Below are 15,638 nucleotides of genomic sequence, written 5' to 3'. Positions count from 1 at the left end.
TTGTTCCATAACTATAGGGCTGTTGTCAGTGGTTTATGAAAAACACTCTCTAGTTTGTTCCAATCATAGTTTCACTTAAAACGTGAATGTTTAAGCGACGGTATTATATTGAAAGTCGTGAAGTGGCCTACATGCTTACTGTCTGGATATTTTCAGCGAATTATGTTGTTTCTTATCTATACTAATATTATAAAGCTGAAGAGTTTGTTTGTTTGTTTGATTGTTTGTTTGAACGCGCTAATCTCGGGAACTACTGGTCCGATTTGAAAAATTATTTCAGTGTTAGATAGCTCATTTCTCGAGGAAGGCTATAGGCTATATATCATCACGTTACGACCAAAAGGAGCAGAGTAACTGTGAAAAATGTTACAAAAACGGGGAAAATTATGATTATCTTAAGTGACGCAAGCGAAGTTGCGCGCGTCAGCTAGTAAAAAATAAATAGGTTTAAATTAGTCTAGGTTTTATGTACGGACTAACATTTATTACTATATCAGTGCCTTGTTTTTCTTTGTAGAGCAAGACCCTAAAACATAAATTTGACAGAGAATAGATCCAGTAAACCGATGTCGTACAGATGAAAAGATTTCTCTCTAACTCCCGCACTGCAAACAACCACTGAGGTTTTTTATACGAATTGTAAGTAGAACATCGCTTTGATTTAACGGGCAATAGGTAACTAAACTGTATCTTTCATGCTTGAATTGCAGTAACCAACCGGTCCCAGTGGTTGTAAACTAACTACAACAGCAGTCAAAAGCCGACAGACGGCTGACACAACTTTAGCACCTAACTAGTAAGACACATCATTTTAAATTAATAGCAAAAATAACTACGAAAAAGAAAGAAGAAAGCCAGCCAGTAATCCATCAAACAATAACCATCTAAGAACCACTATAAAGGTTGCAATTACGTTGAAAACCCGTGTAAGTGTTGCATGTGCACATATTTGCGTAGTTACGTGCAAATATGTGTGCTTGTCACGCGACTGTAACCACGTGGAACAATGTGACATAACTTATAAAACACTACTATTATAGACAAATTATAACTACATAGTTTAAAGTGTTTAGTAAGATGAATACTTTCTTTTAAATGGAGAGTAATTAGTCTGTGAGTCTGTTTTTAGTAGGAACTAAATTAAATATTTGAGCCTGTTTTAAAAGGCTGTTGTTCAAACTAGCATGGTCGAAGGAGAGAAAGATAGATGGGTCAAGATAGTAAAAGCATTTAGTATTTGCGATAATAGTTTTTTGATATTGTTTGAAACTTCTGAAGGGTTGATGTCAGGCAGGCAGCTGGTTGTAAAAACATGAGCTCAACATCTTAACAGCATGTTTTTGAGAAAGAAGATGTTGTGCCGTCCCCGTAACGTCTGACAAGGCAAAATAATAATTTGAAGCCATTTCAAATTATTATAAGCACACTATAGGACCTTCATATGTGTTGGTATTTAAACTTTAAAAGAAGTTACCTATCGTAAATAATAGCTTAAACAATGAATACCTGTTCAATAACAATATTCAAAAATCGTTATAGTGTATTATAGCGTTATATGAACAATAATGAGCATACACAGGAGTTGTTACAGCATCACCTAATATGGATAATAAACTGTGAAAGCATGAAGATTTACACCCTCAAATGAGCTAAAAACCCATATGAAAGTAGTAAATCATGGCACTTATAAATTAAAACAGCTAAAAGTGAAATTTCAGTAAAAACTGTAAACAGTACGTAACGGAAGCGTTGCCAACATGACAAATAAGACAAAAACATGCTTGACATGTAATTATTCAGTGGTTAAGGAGTTAAGCTCCGTTCATATACTGTAGTTATACTGAAGTAAGGTTAAAGTGGGACCGTGCGTCCTAATAGCTTAACTTTAGTTAGAGTTAGCCGCAACACAGGGCTACCTTAGCACAGACTATAAGTTTCTCAAAGACATTTTTGTTTTTAAATAATGATTATCAGAGCTGTATCATCTTTGTAGGAAAAAATATTTCGCGGAATAGTTTTATACAGGACTAGTTAGCTTCCCGCGGCTTTTCACGCGCAGCGTTTCACCCCCTTTTTGGTAGAATTTCCAGTAATCGTCTCTTAAGAAGATTTCGTAATAAGTGTAGAGGAGCACCCTCTACACTTATTAAGAAAGCATCATACCAAATTCAAGATTTTATGCTCAGAAATATCGACTGTGTATTGTCCATGAGTCCATCAGTCAGTCAGCCCCTTATTATAAGAAATCAAATTATCAATTTACATACTGCTCTTTATCCGAAACTATACGAAAATAGTATACCATTTACAGGTAGTATTGTACTTCGGATATCTGGTAGTTTCGTTTACGGTAAAAGATAAGTATGTACGGTTCTTAATTCATTACTTTTTACACTAGACATAATCAGTGTAGTGAACGATTACGTCATGAGTTTTCTTGTTTTTCATGAATATTGTTCGCGAATGTTTTGTGCATGTTATTCAATGTGTATGTAACATCATAACTTGTGTGTAACGGTTATATAACAATGCACTTTGTTGTACTATTAATTAATGTGAAGTATGAATAGTAGAGTGTTTATAATTTTAGATTTTTTTTGGATTTTTTTTGGGAATATTCTGTTTGTATTGTGAGTGAGCAGGTGTTTGAAACTTAATATATAGGTACTTTAATTGTAATTGAAGAGTTCGATTGTGTGAAATTTCGGTCATTACTACTGTTCCGAATTAAAAATAATCTATTTTTGTTGGACAATAGGACTGCTGGGGGAGCAGCAATAAAAATGCTGTGAAAACGGGAGTCATGATAAGATAGGTACTTTCAGGGATTTTTACTTTTACTTTTAGGTCTAGTTTTTTCTGATTATTAGGTACTGGCACTGTAGTAACTAACATAAAACTAGAGTTAATTACGCTGCATCCAAGTAAAATGTGACTTCAGAACAATGTTCAAAATTTCTCAAATTAAATCCATCCGTCAAAATATTTGAATATGTGTGTCAAGTTTGTTTGAGGTTAGCGACAGATAGTAACTGAAATATGATATTATGATCTAGATTTTGTTCTTAAAATTATAGTTAGTTAACCTGAGTACCTATTAAATTTCTCAACTGAAATAATACAATTTTTATAGGTTAAATAAACATCATACTCTAGTCTGTGTTGAAAAGTCTACTCCGGAATAAGAGGTTTAGGGCTACGATCCTTAGATAAAATATATATTATTATATTATTATTAATAAAGTTAGGTGCTTTGGTTGTCCTTTAAGAAAAGGTCATTCATCATAGATAAATCAGCTAAAAGTAGGAAAACTTTGTATGCATACATCTTTTTAGGGTTATTTGAAAGCTTATTTAATCCATAGCTGTCTGGACAATTTCTCATAAATTTGATGTTCATTAGTAATAGTAAATAAAAGTATTTATGTGTTACGTATGCACCTAGAAAATTCGACAGTAGAAAAAAATATATAGGTAGCTAGGTAAAGCTGTTAAAAACCTGTTACCTTACGTGCACGACAGTATGTAACACATCATAAATAATATTACGTAGGACTTTAAACTAGTACAATAGAAAGAGGCCTAATTATATCAATAAATAATAATAATGTATACTTAAGAATAATAATAACATTTGTTTTATACGTAAAAGCAGTCCAGGCAACGCATCAATTACTTTTTCAAGTTATGTGTGTTTTATCACGTGTATTATCACTGGTTCTAACAAGTGAAGGAAAACATAGTGATGAAAACTTGCATGCCCATGGTGCTAGTTATGGTTTGGTATATGTATAACTTCACCCTGGATGGAGTGCAGGACTAAGTGGAAATCTCAGAGAGTTTTTTCACACATTTTTTAAAGGCACTGAATGTCCCCAACCCACAGTTGACCAGCATAGTTGACAAAGCCTTACCTGTCCCTTATTCCCGTAGTAGATATTTGCCCAGAAATGGGTATTTTTTATTTTATTTACTGGTCTAAATTAGCCTAGCCTTTCTTCCAACTACATACATATATTATTACATACATTTATCGGCCTCCAGTCTCACCGGATGCAGCTGGATATCAGTATTTTACATGGAGTTATTGCCTACCTTATACCTAGGTTATAACACGAGCTACCTTTTTTTTAACCTTTACTGTCCCACTGCAGGTCAAGGGTCTCCTCCCAAACGAGGGGGAGGGGTTAGGTTAGTCCACCATGTGCGGGTTGGGGACTCTGCATGACCCCAATAAACGTATTAAACAAATCATAATTTTACTTAGTAGTAATGTCTTGTATAAAAGATGGTAACATGAAGTGTTACTTAATAAACTACAATCCGTGACGGGCCGCCGTTTCATTGAATTATATGAAATTAGAAAGCTAATGTGTGAGTTTGTTTTCAACGCGGTATTTGTTTAGAATTAGTTTTATAATCTATATTGTAATGTATATAAATATGAACGTCTGTCTGGTACGTCTTTACGGTTAAACTGTCGTATTGATGTGTATAATGTATAACGATACTTTTAATGTCACAAGTAAATGTGTAAGGTGGATTCTTTTGCTCAAGTTGTCTCTAACTTGTAATAATATCTGAAAATTATACACTAAAAGAAAGAATACAGGATATTAATTTTACGGCCAATTTCAAAAAAATATTATATCTGATGAAAATGATCTATTAGCAAAACGTTTTTAAAAGGATATACATAGATTTTTCTTTACAGGCAATACCAGGACACGCGACAGAAAGAGCGAGCACAAAGTTAATAATTATTATATATATTAATAAGATAGAGATATCTCCATAATCCGAGTATTTGTACATGCAGCTATTGATCACAAGGTCCCAGTTACGATTCTTTATCAAAGTGTTAATGGGTTTACCCAATTTCTGTCGGAACACTTATTATCATTAATAGTGTTTGGCAACATGTTCATTATTGTCCATATAAGGCCATAGGCTTGCACTCTATTAAAACCATAAACGGCAAAACGTGGGTGTAACCTCTGCCTACACGTTGAAGTACAAAGCGTGATATTGTGAGTACAATTTTCACGTCAAGCAAAGAGTTTATTAACTCTTATTATTGATGTCGAACTACGAATTATAGTAATGTGCTATCCTACTAATATTATAAATGCGAAAGTTTGTGAGTATGTATGCATGTTTGTTACTGTTTCACGCAAATACTACAGATCCGATTACGATGAAATTTGGTATGTAGGTAGCTGAAGACATAGAATAACACATAGGCTAGTTTTTACTCTGGAATTTCCGAGGGATCTGGGTTAACACGGGAAGAGTTTCGACGCGGACGAAGTCGCGGGCGGCCTCTAGTAAAATATATAATTGTATGAAACCTTGGAGTGACCACTTAAGTTTATGTTCGTACGAAACTTGTTCTTCACAATTGGTGTTTATAGATGTTTGCCCTTCGTTGTTGTAAAAAAAACTAGAATAATATGTTGACTGATCTTCTGATATAAATGTTCAATCAGTTAACGAATGATCAATTTAGGAATACAGTTTTCTCATGTTGTTATTGAACCTAGTCTAGTCGGTAAATAAATATAATCAAAGCACACCTGAAATTATTAGTTTTACAGTCTACCAACAATGTTATTTTACTTACTAAGGACACTTAACAGAAGTGCCCTTAGTAAGTAAAATACTTAATATAGCAGAATTTTAGTAAAACTGATCAAGGTGATGATAATGCCAATGTCCTGTTTAATGTATCCGTCGAATGCACCTGAAGATATAAAATGATATTACTTCAAGATTTTGTCGTAGATAGGGAGGCCTAATACCTCGAGACAGCAAGCCAGGGAGATCTAGAAGTTTACGGTAGAGACTTTTACCTAGCAGAAGAACACTTATATACGCTATATGCTGAAGGTAGTGACATTAAGAGAATAAATAGCGATAAAAGTAATTGGTCTGTGTCGTACTCAAATCCGGCTTTAATTTAAAGGTGGGGCAAGATAGCAGTGGGATTTTCCGTTCGGAAAATCTTAGGAGTAATTTAGTATACATAGGTATAAAACTTGCTTCCTATTTCATCTAGACTGTAAATACCCTTACAGTACCTTATATGTAGGTAAGTGTATAGAAATTACAGAATGGCTATTGTCGAAGTCTATTAAGAACTATACATCCTATTTACCTGAATAAACAATGTTTTATTGCCTACATACGTGTATTGGCCACATACAATGCTCTGTTAAAAGATATTGCACCAGCTTAGTAGTATTGATAAATTAAATATTCAAATTACATAATTACACACATGGAGACGATCTAAATGTTATTTTAAATTCTTTGTCTCAACACTCTACTAATAGCCAACAATAATTCTTCTATTGACTTATCGAGGGCACATACTTGCGTAATTGCAAGGACAGTCATGCTCAAACACCCTATCAAGCGAGCGACGCCGCGGGATACACTTTTACTATTAAACCTTGCATAACCAACATAAATAACATGTTACATTTCACTGTATATCATGTAAAACACAGTAAGTCACTCATCATAGGCAATATTATGTAATTTTATTTATCCGATACCAATTTATTGGTATGACAAAAGGCGGGGTAACGAAACGCAAGCGTAAACCGGCCCATCCGTTGGGCGCGCGGGCCTGCGCGCTGCGCCGCGCTGCGCCGCGCTGCGCCCGCGCACCAGACCCGCCGAGCAAGTTTCCGCTCTCAACTCGCCAGTTATGCGTAAAACGCCGAGGGGCGCGGACGTCTCGTCCCCCTGAACATTGCAAAATCATATCGCCGTGCGTTCGGAAACAGTGTTACACAATTGTGCCCAACGTTTTTTGGCGTGATATTAAAAGTTATAATTGATAAAGCGCAGTGCCTCATGCTAATACTTGGATAAATGCGCGTTACCCATAACGCTGATTTTGTAAAGGTAAGCGATAACACGGCCGAGTTGAGAAGGGCTCTATTACTATAAGCTATTTTAGCGGTTCAAGTTCTTTTCGAAAGGGTTAGGCGGGCTTTGCAAGGCGGATCACATTCTGCGACTGGAGACCATTTGTCAACAATTATTGTGCAACGTGAATTTGAATTTTGATAGAATTGTGACCCTTGTTTTGTAATTCAATTATGTTCGGCGTAGTCAATCTCTCCGGCCTTGTAGCGGAATGTTGCCTACTTGAAGGAAATGTGAATGTTTGATGCAGTGGGTCTGTAAGTAGAGTATCGGACTCAGCGATTTATAGCTCTTACAATGGACTTTTTATTTTCGAAGTGTTAATCGCAGCTTTCATCGTAGTGCTTGTGCAAGACTTGTCGGATACTTGCGATTTTTAATCTCGTTGTGAATTACTGTGGCGTGATTACTCATGGCAAGTTCGCGATTAAGAGAAACGATTATGACGTTGAGATAAGTTAGTTATTATGTAAAGTGGTTTCGCGTGGAGGTACCAGGCGGGCAGCGCGGCCAGGATGTCTGCAGGAGCGATATTTTTATATGAACATGACCGGAATGTCCAGTTCAGTCTGTTCGCTTGATTTACGTAATTCTCGGTTTCCTCACATTTTTATCTGACAGTTAAACTCGTAAGAGTTGAATAATTACGATTTGGAGTAAAGAACGATGTAATTGACATTGTTGAATATTGCTCAGTTGAAAGGCGATGTGGTTTGCTATGGAATTTATACGTGAACTAAATATTGTGACCTTCTATTAATATACTACTTCTAATACTGCATAATACATTCACGTTTCTATACCAAAATCTACGACATCTATACTATGACATGATCTATAGTAAAAAGGCACATAAGTAGGTATTTGCACTAGTTTGAACTCACGACCTCCTGGTAGAGTATCTTGGAGACGTAACAACTGAGCTGTGGATGTCTTTGAAATGTTTGTCTTCAGTAAAAGACTAGACCAGGATATAAAAGCCCAGTAATTAAAAAGATGAAACATTCTCAATACAGGAGCTCTTTAGATAATAAATTAAATTCTTAAAGACAACAATTTCTAGTTTGACATGTTAAGATGAGCTTTTTTAAGATAGGTCAATGACACATTATTATGTATTCATTCTGCGTTCAGTTCATATTGCTATCTTACTATCTATTAAAATATGGTTTCAAGGCTACGTCTATGTTTAAAAAGTAGGTATAAATATATTGAGTTCTGCCCGCGCCTTCAACCGAGTAAAGTATCCTATGTGTTAATTCAAGTTATAAGCTATCAGTGTATCAAATTTCATAAAAATCTGGTCAGTAGTTTTTTCGTGAATGAGGAACAAACAAACAAACATACATCTATCCACACAAACTATCGCATTTATTATGTTAATATGACATATCTATACTTATTCGCTCCTCTATCCCGTAAGGAACGTATAAACTAAGTTCAAAACTAGATTCAAGACGTCATAAAGATAAAAAATATCCTGTTCTACGAATCCTGATACTTATTAAATTCTAGCTACGAAATTCTTTACAAAACCTATACTTACTTATGCGGTAAGCATTTTTATTTAAATAAATACTTAATTTTTTGCTTAACACTGACACTAAAACACCTCAAATTATAGAAACAAATCATTTGTAACTTTAAAAACAATGAATTTTATAAAACACGCTTGCTCTACATAGAAAAACAACCAATAAAATACTTAATAATATAAAACTAATTAGTATGTTTGATTATTTTTGTGTACGCGCAAATTTCAGAAACCTCTGGGCCCAATTGAAAAAATATTTTTGCCTTTATAAGTCCAATTATTGAGTAAGGCTTTAGGCTATAATTATAACATAATGCTATAACTTGTAGGAGTGGAGCAGTACTATAAAAATAGTTGTGCCAAATGGGGAAACAAAAGTTCACTCAGACGAAGTTTCGGGCAGCGGCTAATCTTAAATATAATTACCAATAAGTGATTAACACGCAACTATTTAATATGCGAATATTGACCAATATTAGTGTTAAGTTGCGTGTTGCAAGGACGTTAGTACATCTGAAAAAATAGCTGCAAAATTATTGATTGAAAGATATAAAAATAATGACCGAATCAATGATAATGCTTTGTTGTCTGAGCATGAGTCTGATGATGTGATTTGAGATATTGAGGTCTTGGTTTTGATGCGCAGGTCTTGCTTTATGTTATTGATGTTAGAATATACAAATATGTGTTAGAGTATTCTACATTGAGATACAGGCTCATACTCTATTACATAGGAAAAAAAATGTTAACGATGAAACGTTATATTCTAGACAGGTTCTAAAACATTTCTGCTTACACTTTTAGGTGTAACAGGTGAAAAGAAAAAATGTACTTAATAAATAGTTTCTTATGAACTTTGGTGATTACAAATGAAACGGGTTAAAAAGGCGCGGAGTAAGTCAACTTAATCTTTCATAATTTCCTAGATCGTAGAATATTTTATCACCGTTTGTGCAAAGAGAGTATGAAAGTATTCTACAGCTTGTAATAAAACAATATAACAAAAGGACCGTCCTTACTAAAAACGCTCCAAAAATAAAGGTTATAATCATTTCTAAAAGTTCTAAAAAGTGTTTCAAATACGCTTCTTCATTACCCTTAGGCGCCCTTCAGAAAGGGCCACGTCAATGTCACAGATGTAACCTGAGCCTTATTACACGTTACACGCATGGCTAATGATGGCACGCCACATTCTTGCTAATTAATTTGCATTTACTTAACTAATACTGTGTTTATTTATTTGCAGTGTCGTGGAATGATTGAATCTTAGTCATTTTAGAAATACGTAACATAGATAACATAGATTGCGGCTACTTTTAAACATAAATGATACTTTTCAGAAATGTATATTAAATTGGCATAAACGCCAAATTGTCCCGAAACTCCTACCTTCACATGTTCCTTATTTTAGCACCTCATTGATTGAATTTGAAAAAACTAGCATAATACATATACTTAGGTCACTATTTATATTTTGAGCCTTGACGAATCTGATTGTTTTAGACCCCATTTGGCGTTTTCATCGTAAAGTTTGATCTTTTTGACTACTACATTCCTAAGAAAGTTTTGAAATCTGCGCTGAAAATATTTTCAATATCGTCGATCGAAAATTGTAAGTGTGCGGGAAAATGGCATTAGGATGTTAACATTTTCGTGCAAATATTTTTTACGACTTTCGACGTGACTTATAGAAACAGTCGTGTCTATATCGACTTATTTATTATTTTGGTAATAAAGTCTGATCCTTTGAAAATTTAAAACGTCAATAAATAGAGTTCTATCGTGATTATTTTTCCATCACCAATGTAATTCCTGAAGGTCGTCCAAGGTCACCAGTTGTCTCCGGAAAAATTGATGCTGTGCTAAAATTAATTATGCATTTTAGTTTCCTGATACAAAAAAATAAAGACACAATCCTAAACATTATTTCCACTCTTAGATATAAAATATTAGGTAACAACATTTCCGATTAGAAGATTTTTTCTAAATGAACCAATTTTTTTTTTACAACAGTTCGAGAAGGTCCTCGCGCCGATTAGTGCAAACAAATGCTTGAAAAGTCCATCGTTTGGCTTCAAAATACGTGTATCAAATTGTGATAAAACAGGGATCTAGGATATAATGCACATGAGCCCAAAAATAAACACCAGTTGACTTTATGGAAGCTTTAAGATGAACCAAATCCAGGAAAAAATATTCGCGCTTGAAGCACTTCGGAACAAATGGTCCCTTGATTTTTTATAAAAACTTTGTTACGGTGAAAAGTGTCTTTAGAAAAATGCAGAATGTTTAATTTTTATTGATTTACAACCAAAAATTTGCCTAAAGACTGGTTTAAAATATGGAAAAATCACAAAATCCTACAGGTCGAGCTTTATAAAAATGGGTCCGGCCATTACGCTCTCATTCCACGACGCCCTCGGCCAGGACGCTCTCGAATAGAAAAAAACTGTTGGTCCACCACGCTCTCGGCCAGCACGCTCTCACTTTTTATATAAACCTTTTTTTAATAGGATGCTGAAGCAAGTACTGTTAAAAACGAAAGTGTTTCTTTAATTTAATTTAATTTTGAATATATTGCTTCTAATTTTATTTTACTTAAAATTAAGACTGTATCCCATCTGGCCCGGTGACTTGGCCCGGCGCCGGGCCACATGGGAAAATAAGTTTTAACTGGCCCGGTGATATGTTTACCGGGCCAGTTGACACAAATCAAGTGCCATCGTCCCCGGTATATATTAGAAATTATCCATTACGTATATAATAAGCAAACACTGTGATTTTTAAAAAGTCAATTACTTAGTTTTTAATATTAGAAATTATCCGTTATGTATATAATAAGCAAAAACTGTGATTTTTAAAAAGTCATTAGTTTGTTTTTATTTGATGATTTTGCACGCTCGTATAGTTTTGTTATTATTAGAATTTATAATTATCCTGTCTTCTGTGTGCCAAAAAAATAAATATTTATACAATCAGAAAAAAAGACGGTTTTATTTATTACTAGCTGCGCCCCGCGGTTTCACCCGCGTAATTCCCGATCCCGTGGGAATTTCGGGATAAAAAGTAGCCTATGTGTTATTTCAGGACTCCAGCTATCTACATACCAAATTTCATTATAATCCATTCAGTAGTTTTTACGTGAAAGAGTAACAAACATCCATACATCCATACTTACGAACTTTCGCCTTTATAATAGTAGTAGGATTTTATTACTTACTACACACTCTTAAAACTTCTTTACAATTTTGTTCTAAACTGTACTTACTCAAGTGTCCTACCAAAAAACATAAAAAGTGAGAGCGTGCTGGCCGAGAGCGTGGTGGACCAACAGTTTTTTTCTATTCGAGAGCGTCCTGGCCGAGGGCGTCGTGGAATGAGAGCGTAATGGCCGGACCCATAAAAATAATGCCGGCCGTAACGCATCTCGCTAAACAGCCGGCTATTATGTGAACGAAAAAAACTAATTAATGAGTTTCTCGTAATGCCGTTACAGTTTGACATCAAATGACTTTATTTAGATCCAAAACGTCAAAAATAAATACCGTAAACATTGATTTTTCATCGCCTCAAGAAACAGGTTATGCTTTTAAACACCCTGTTTTTGGCGGGTCTTCGGGAAAGAAAAAAAAATATTAAAAAAATATTTCGATCGGATAAAAATCTATCTAGATCATGCATAAGAATACCCGAGAACACGATAAAGTAGTTTTCACTCACACGTTTACCGTTTTTCATAGTTAGGCTCAAAATATAAGTAGTGGCCCACGTATTACGTTTGTGTCTGTGCCATTAAGTTTATCTAATCTCCATGCTATATTCCATCGAAATTGATTGTGTGATTAAGCCATCTAAGCTTAACAGATAGACGTATAGAGACTTGCATTAACAATATTATCAAATTCAAATTTAATTGCTTGTTGCTTTTATGTGTATTCTCAACATAAACCCTGTAAGGGCGTAGCAAATTTTAGTATCATTTTATTTTTATTTAAATTATTTTATACTAAATTTTACCCGCGACTTCGTCCGCCACCTGAATTTTCTCATGGGAATGCGTCATTTTCCCGGGATAAAAAGTAGCCTATGTCCTTTCTCGGGTATCAAAATAACTTCATACCAAATTTCATGCAAATTGGTTCAGTAGTTTAGGCGTGATTAAGTAACAGACAGACAGAGTTACTTTCGCATTTATAATATTAGTATGGATTAATAACACTATAACCATGCATTTAGGTAATATTGGATAAAGCGAGAATGAGGCTTAGCAGCAATATCTCAAGCTCGGTATCAAATTCCGGTTCAAAAAACGATTACCTACTATAAGGAAAACGCTAGTAGCAAGGATAACGTAAGATTCCATGCATGATAAGTATAAATGTCCTGCAATAGGTATTACATGACACTTCACAGAAACAATTAGTCACTGATTTAACTTAAGCGCCACACCTAACATTCTTTTAAACATTTACATTTAGTATTTATACTGAGAATTTTGTCACTGTTTTAAAGAATCCTAGTTGTTTTAATTAAATGTATTTCAACTGTCGCGACAAGTATAATCATGGGCATAAGTAAGTTTAGGTACCCTTAATAATTTCTAACTATATTTTTCATTACAATAAATTGATTATTTATATATTTGTTTTTTTTTGCATGTTTTTAATCTTTCTCTGTAAGAACCTTCAATAAAAAATAATTGGCGAAATCGGTTCAACTGCTCTCGAGACTTTTTTGTGTTTAGCCACACATTTAACATTTCATTTTTATTAATAAGTACAGAAAACTTACTGAATGTTCTGATAAAATATAATGTTAATCAATTTTAATAACAGAAAATGCCTTCTGTGTAATCGTGGGACTCTGCCCTTTCGTTTCAGTAGACAATTAAATGATAATTGAAAAATAAATATTAATTTATTTTGTCACACTTAACTCATTGTTTCTGTATGATTTTTTCGTTTATTAATATATATTACGCCTTTCATAAAATCATATATTTATCCTATGTTTTAATTTAGGTTATAAATCATCTGTGTTCAAAAATAATTAAAATCCGTTAAGTAGTTTTTTAGTGAGAGAATAACAAACATCTATAAATACACCTATTATCACAAATCACTTTCGCATTTATAGGTATTATTTAGGTATATTTATTTATAGGTAGTATAGTAGCATATTTTCTACATTTTAGTTATATTTTCCTAACCATTAAATGCTTTACCTAAGACCATTAATTCGTAAGGCAATTTAGAACATACTAAATGATTATATTTTATCAGAATTGCTTAGTATAATTTGTGAATTTCTTGAAATGAGGTTGTAGCTAATTTTGTGGCCCGGATTCTTGGAATGGCTGAATAAGGTCTTAGGGGTTAATGGGATCAAAATAAAAAGAAGGTACCTATTGTTGCAACGATTAGGTCAGGTATGAAAGGAAATACTAATTTTGAAATCTTTATTTTTTGTGTTGTGTTCTAGACTGTATTGCCCCTGTGGCTCAGTTGGTATTGTGTCCGTCTGCTGATCATGAGATCGCGGGTTTAATTCCCGGGCCGAACAAAGTACTATTGGTCTTTTTTATTTATATTGGAATATAATTAAATTTTAGCCTGGAGTTTGATAACGTGCCCGGTAGAATAGCAATTAGACTCGCTCCCTACTACATGGAACAACACAGGTCTAGGTTTTTTTATGTTCGTGATTATACCAGATTTAGTAAATATTTTAGGTTTGTGAATAACAAGAAACGCATTAGGAATTAATTAATACTATGTTAGATAGATCTGGTTCAAGATACATTTTGATAGCGATGTGAATATAGGTTGAGTTTAGAATTCTGTAATAATTACTTTAGTAAAAAACCTACAAAGTATTTAAGAATTTATAGCATCCTGTTTTGCCTGAAGACGCAGGCAGAGGTGTATGAGGTATAAATAAATTATAATCAATCAATTTACCCTTTTCTTTCCCACTGCTGGGCAAGGGTCATCTCTCGTAATGAGGGAGGGGTTATGCCTTGAGTCCTGACAATGCTCACGATACATGTTATTTGTTTTTTTGTTTTTGATTTTAAAGACAACTCCCGTACTAAGAATTGCTTTTGTGTCACGGGGACTTTTACAAACATACAAGCAACGGACACAAAGCACAACCAGACCCGAAGCAATTATTTGTGGATCGCACAAATAATTGCTCCGTGTGGGAATCGAACCCACGACCTCCCGGTGCAGTGGTATCGGCGCGGCGACCTAAACCACTGCGCCACGGAGGCAGTCAGTTATGTAAGTATATAGCTGAAAATATAAAGTTAAGTAACACATCCAAGTTATTTTCCCAGTACTCTACTTATAATGTTCACTACTATGTCAGAAACCACAGTCTGCATCCGTTTCCTATACAAAAAACAGTAACGACAACATATTTAAGAAATAGCGTGTGAATTCAAGTTACGTTTCGGTATTGCATGTCTTCCTGTGCACTGTACATTGAAACGTGCTAAGCGCCCGGCCTTGGCGCATCCTGTGTGTATCGCGTCTAGGTTATACTTAGAAATTGGCGCTTAAGGCCTTTTGTTTTTAATATATGATTTTCTGAACTTGTACATTGTTGGTCAAGGGTCTGCTACTTTCGGTAGGGCTTGGGTCGGGGACTTTATGAAATTATTATATTTAAATTTATAAAGGTTGTGTTATTTAAATATTATGAATAGTAATATGCAAGTATATTCGTTTTTTCGTGATAAGATAAATAGACAACAGACATAGAAATTAATACTACAGTACAGTTACAGCCAATGCTGCGAAATAGAATTTTATAGTTATATATTTTAAAGTATAGTTTCTATAGCTAAAATAAAATCGTTAAAGTAAATGCCAATTGGTTCTTAAGTATGACATGTTTAAACATGTTTTTTTACAAAACCTCTGCACTTTTTCATATAATAATCGATGCTTTAGAACAAAAGGGCCACAGATCAAAAATCCAAATTCCTTCTTTTTTTTTGTAAAAATTGACTTTTTGTCAAATATATTTTAATAATTTAAAAAGACTAAAAAAGACAATTTCGCATTAAAAAAAATCACTTAAGTTTTTATTATAACCCGGTAAATGTTTTTTTTTAATAAATAGGAGTTATATAAGTATTTTTTTATCTGTGCCACTT

At 34.0% G+C, this 15,638-nt stretch overlaps 1 protein-coding gene across 1 annotated transcript in view; it reads left to right on the top strand.

The window, feature by feature from the left end:
• The first annotated feature begins 6,700 nt into the window (after positions 1-6,700).
• Positions 6,701-15,638, top strand: part of B4 (imaginal disc development protein B4) — a 140,082-nt gene continuing 131,144 nt past the window's right edge. The window contains exon 1 of the mRNA XM_076129689.1: positions 6,701-6,915. The gene's annotated coding sequence lies outside the window, so the exon portion shown is untranslated. The remainder of the gene's footprint in view (positions 6,916-15,638) is intronic.

The sequence above is a fragment of the Anticarsia gemmatalis genome, chromosome 22 (genome assembly GCF_050436995.1).
Source record: "Anticarsia gemmatalis isolate Benzon Research Colony breed Stoneville strain chromosome 22, ilAntGemm2 primary, whole genome shotgun sequence".
Classification (NCBI taxonomy): domain Eukaryota; kingdom Metazoa; phylum Arthropoda; class Insecta; order Lepidoptera; family Erebidae; genus Anticarsia; species Anticarsia gemmatalis.
The sequence above is the reverse complement of the archived record's forward strand: the minus strand, read 5'-3'. Positions and strand labels throughout refer to the sequence as shown.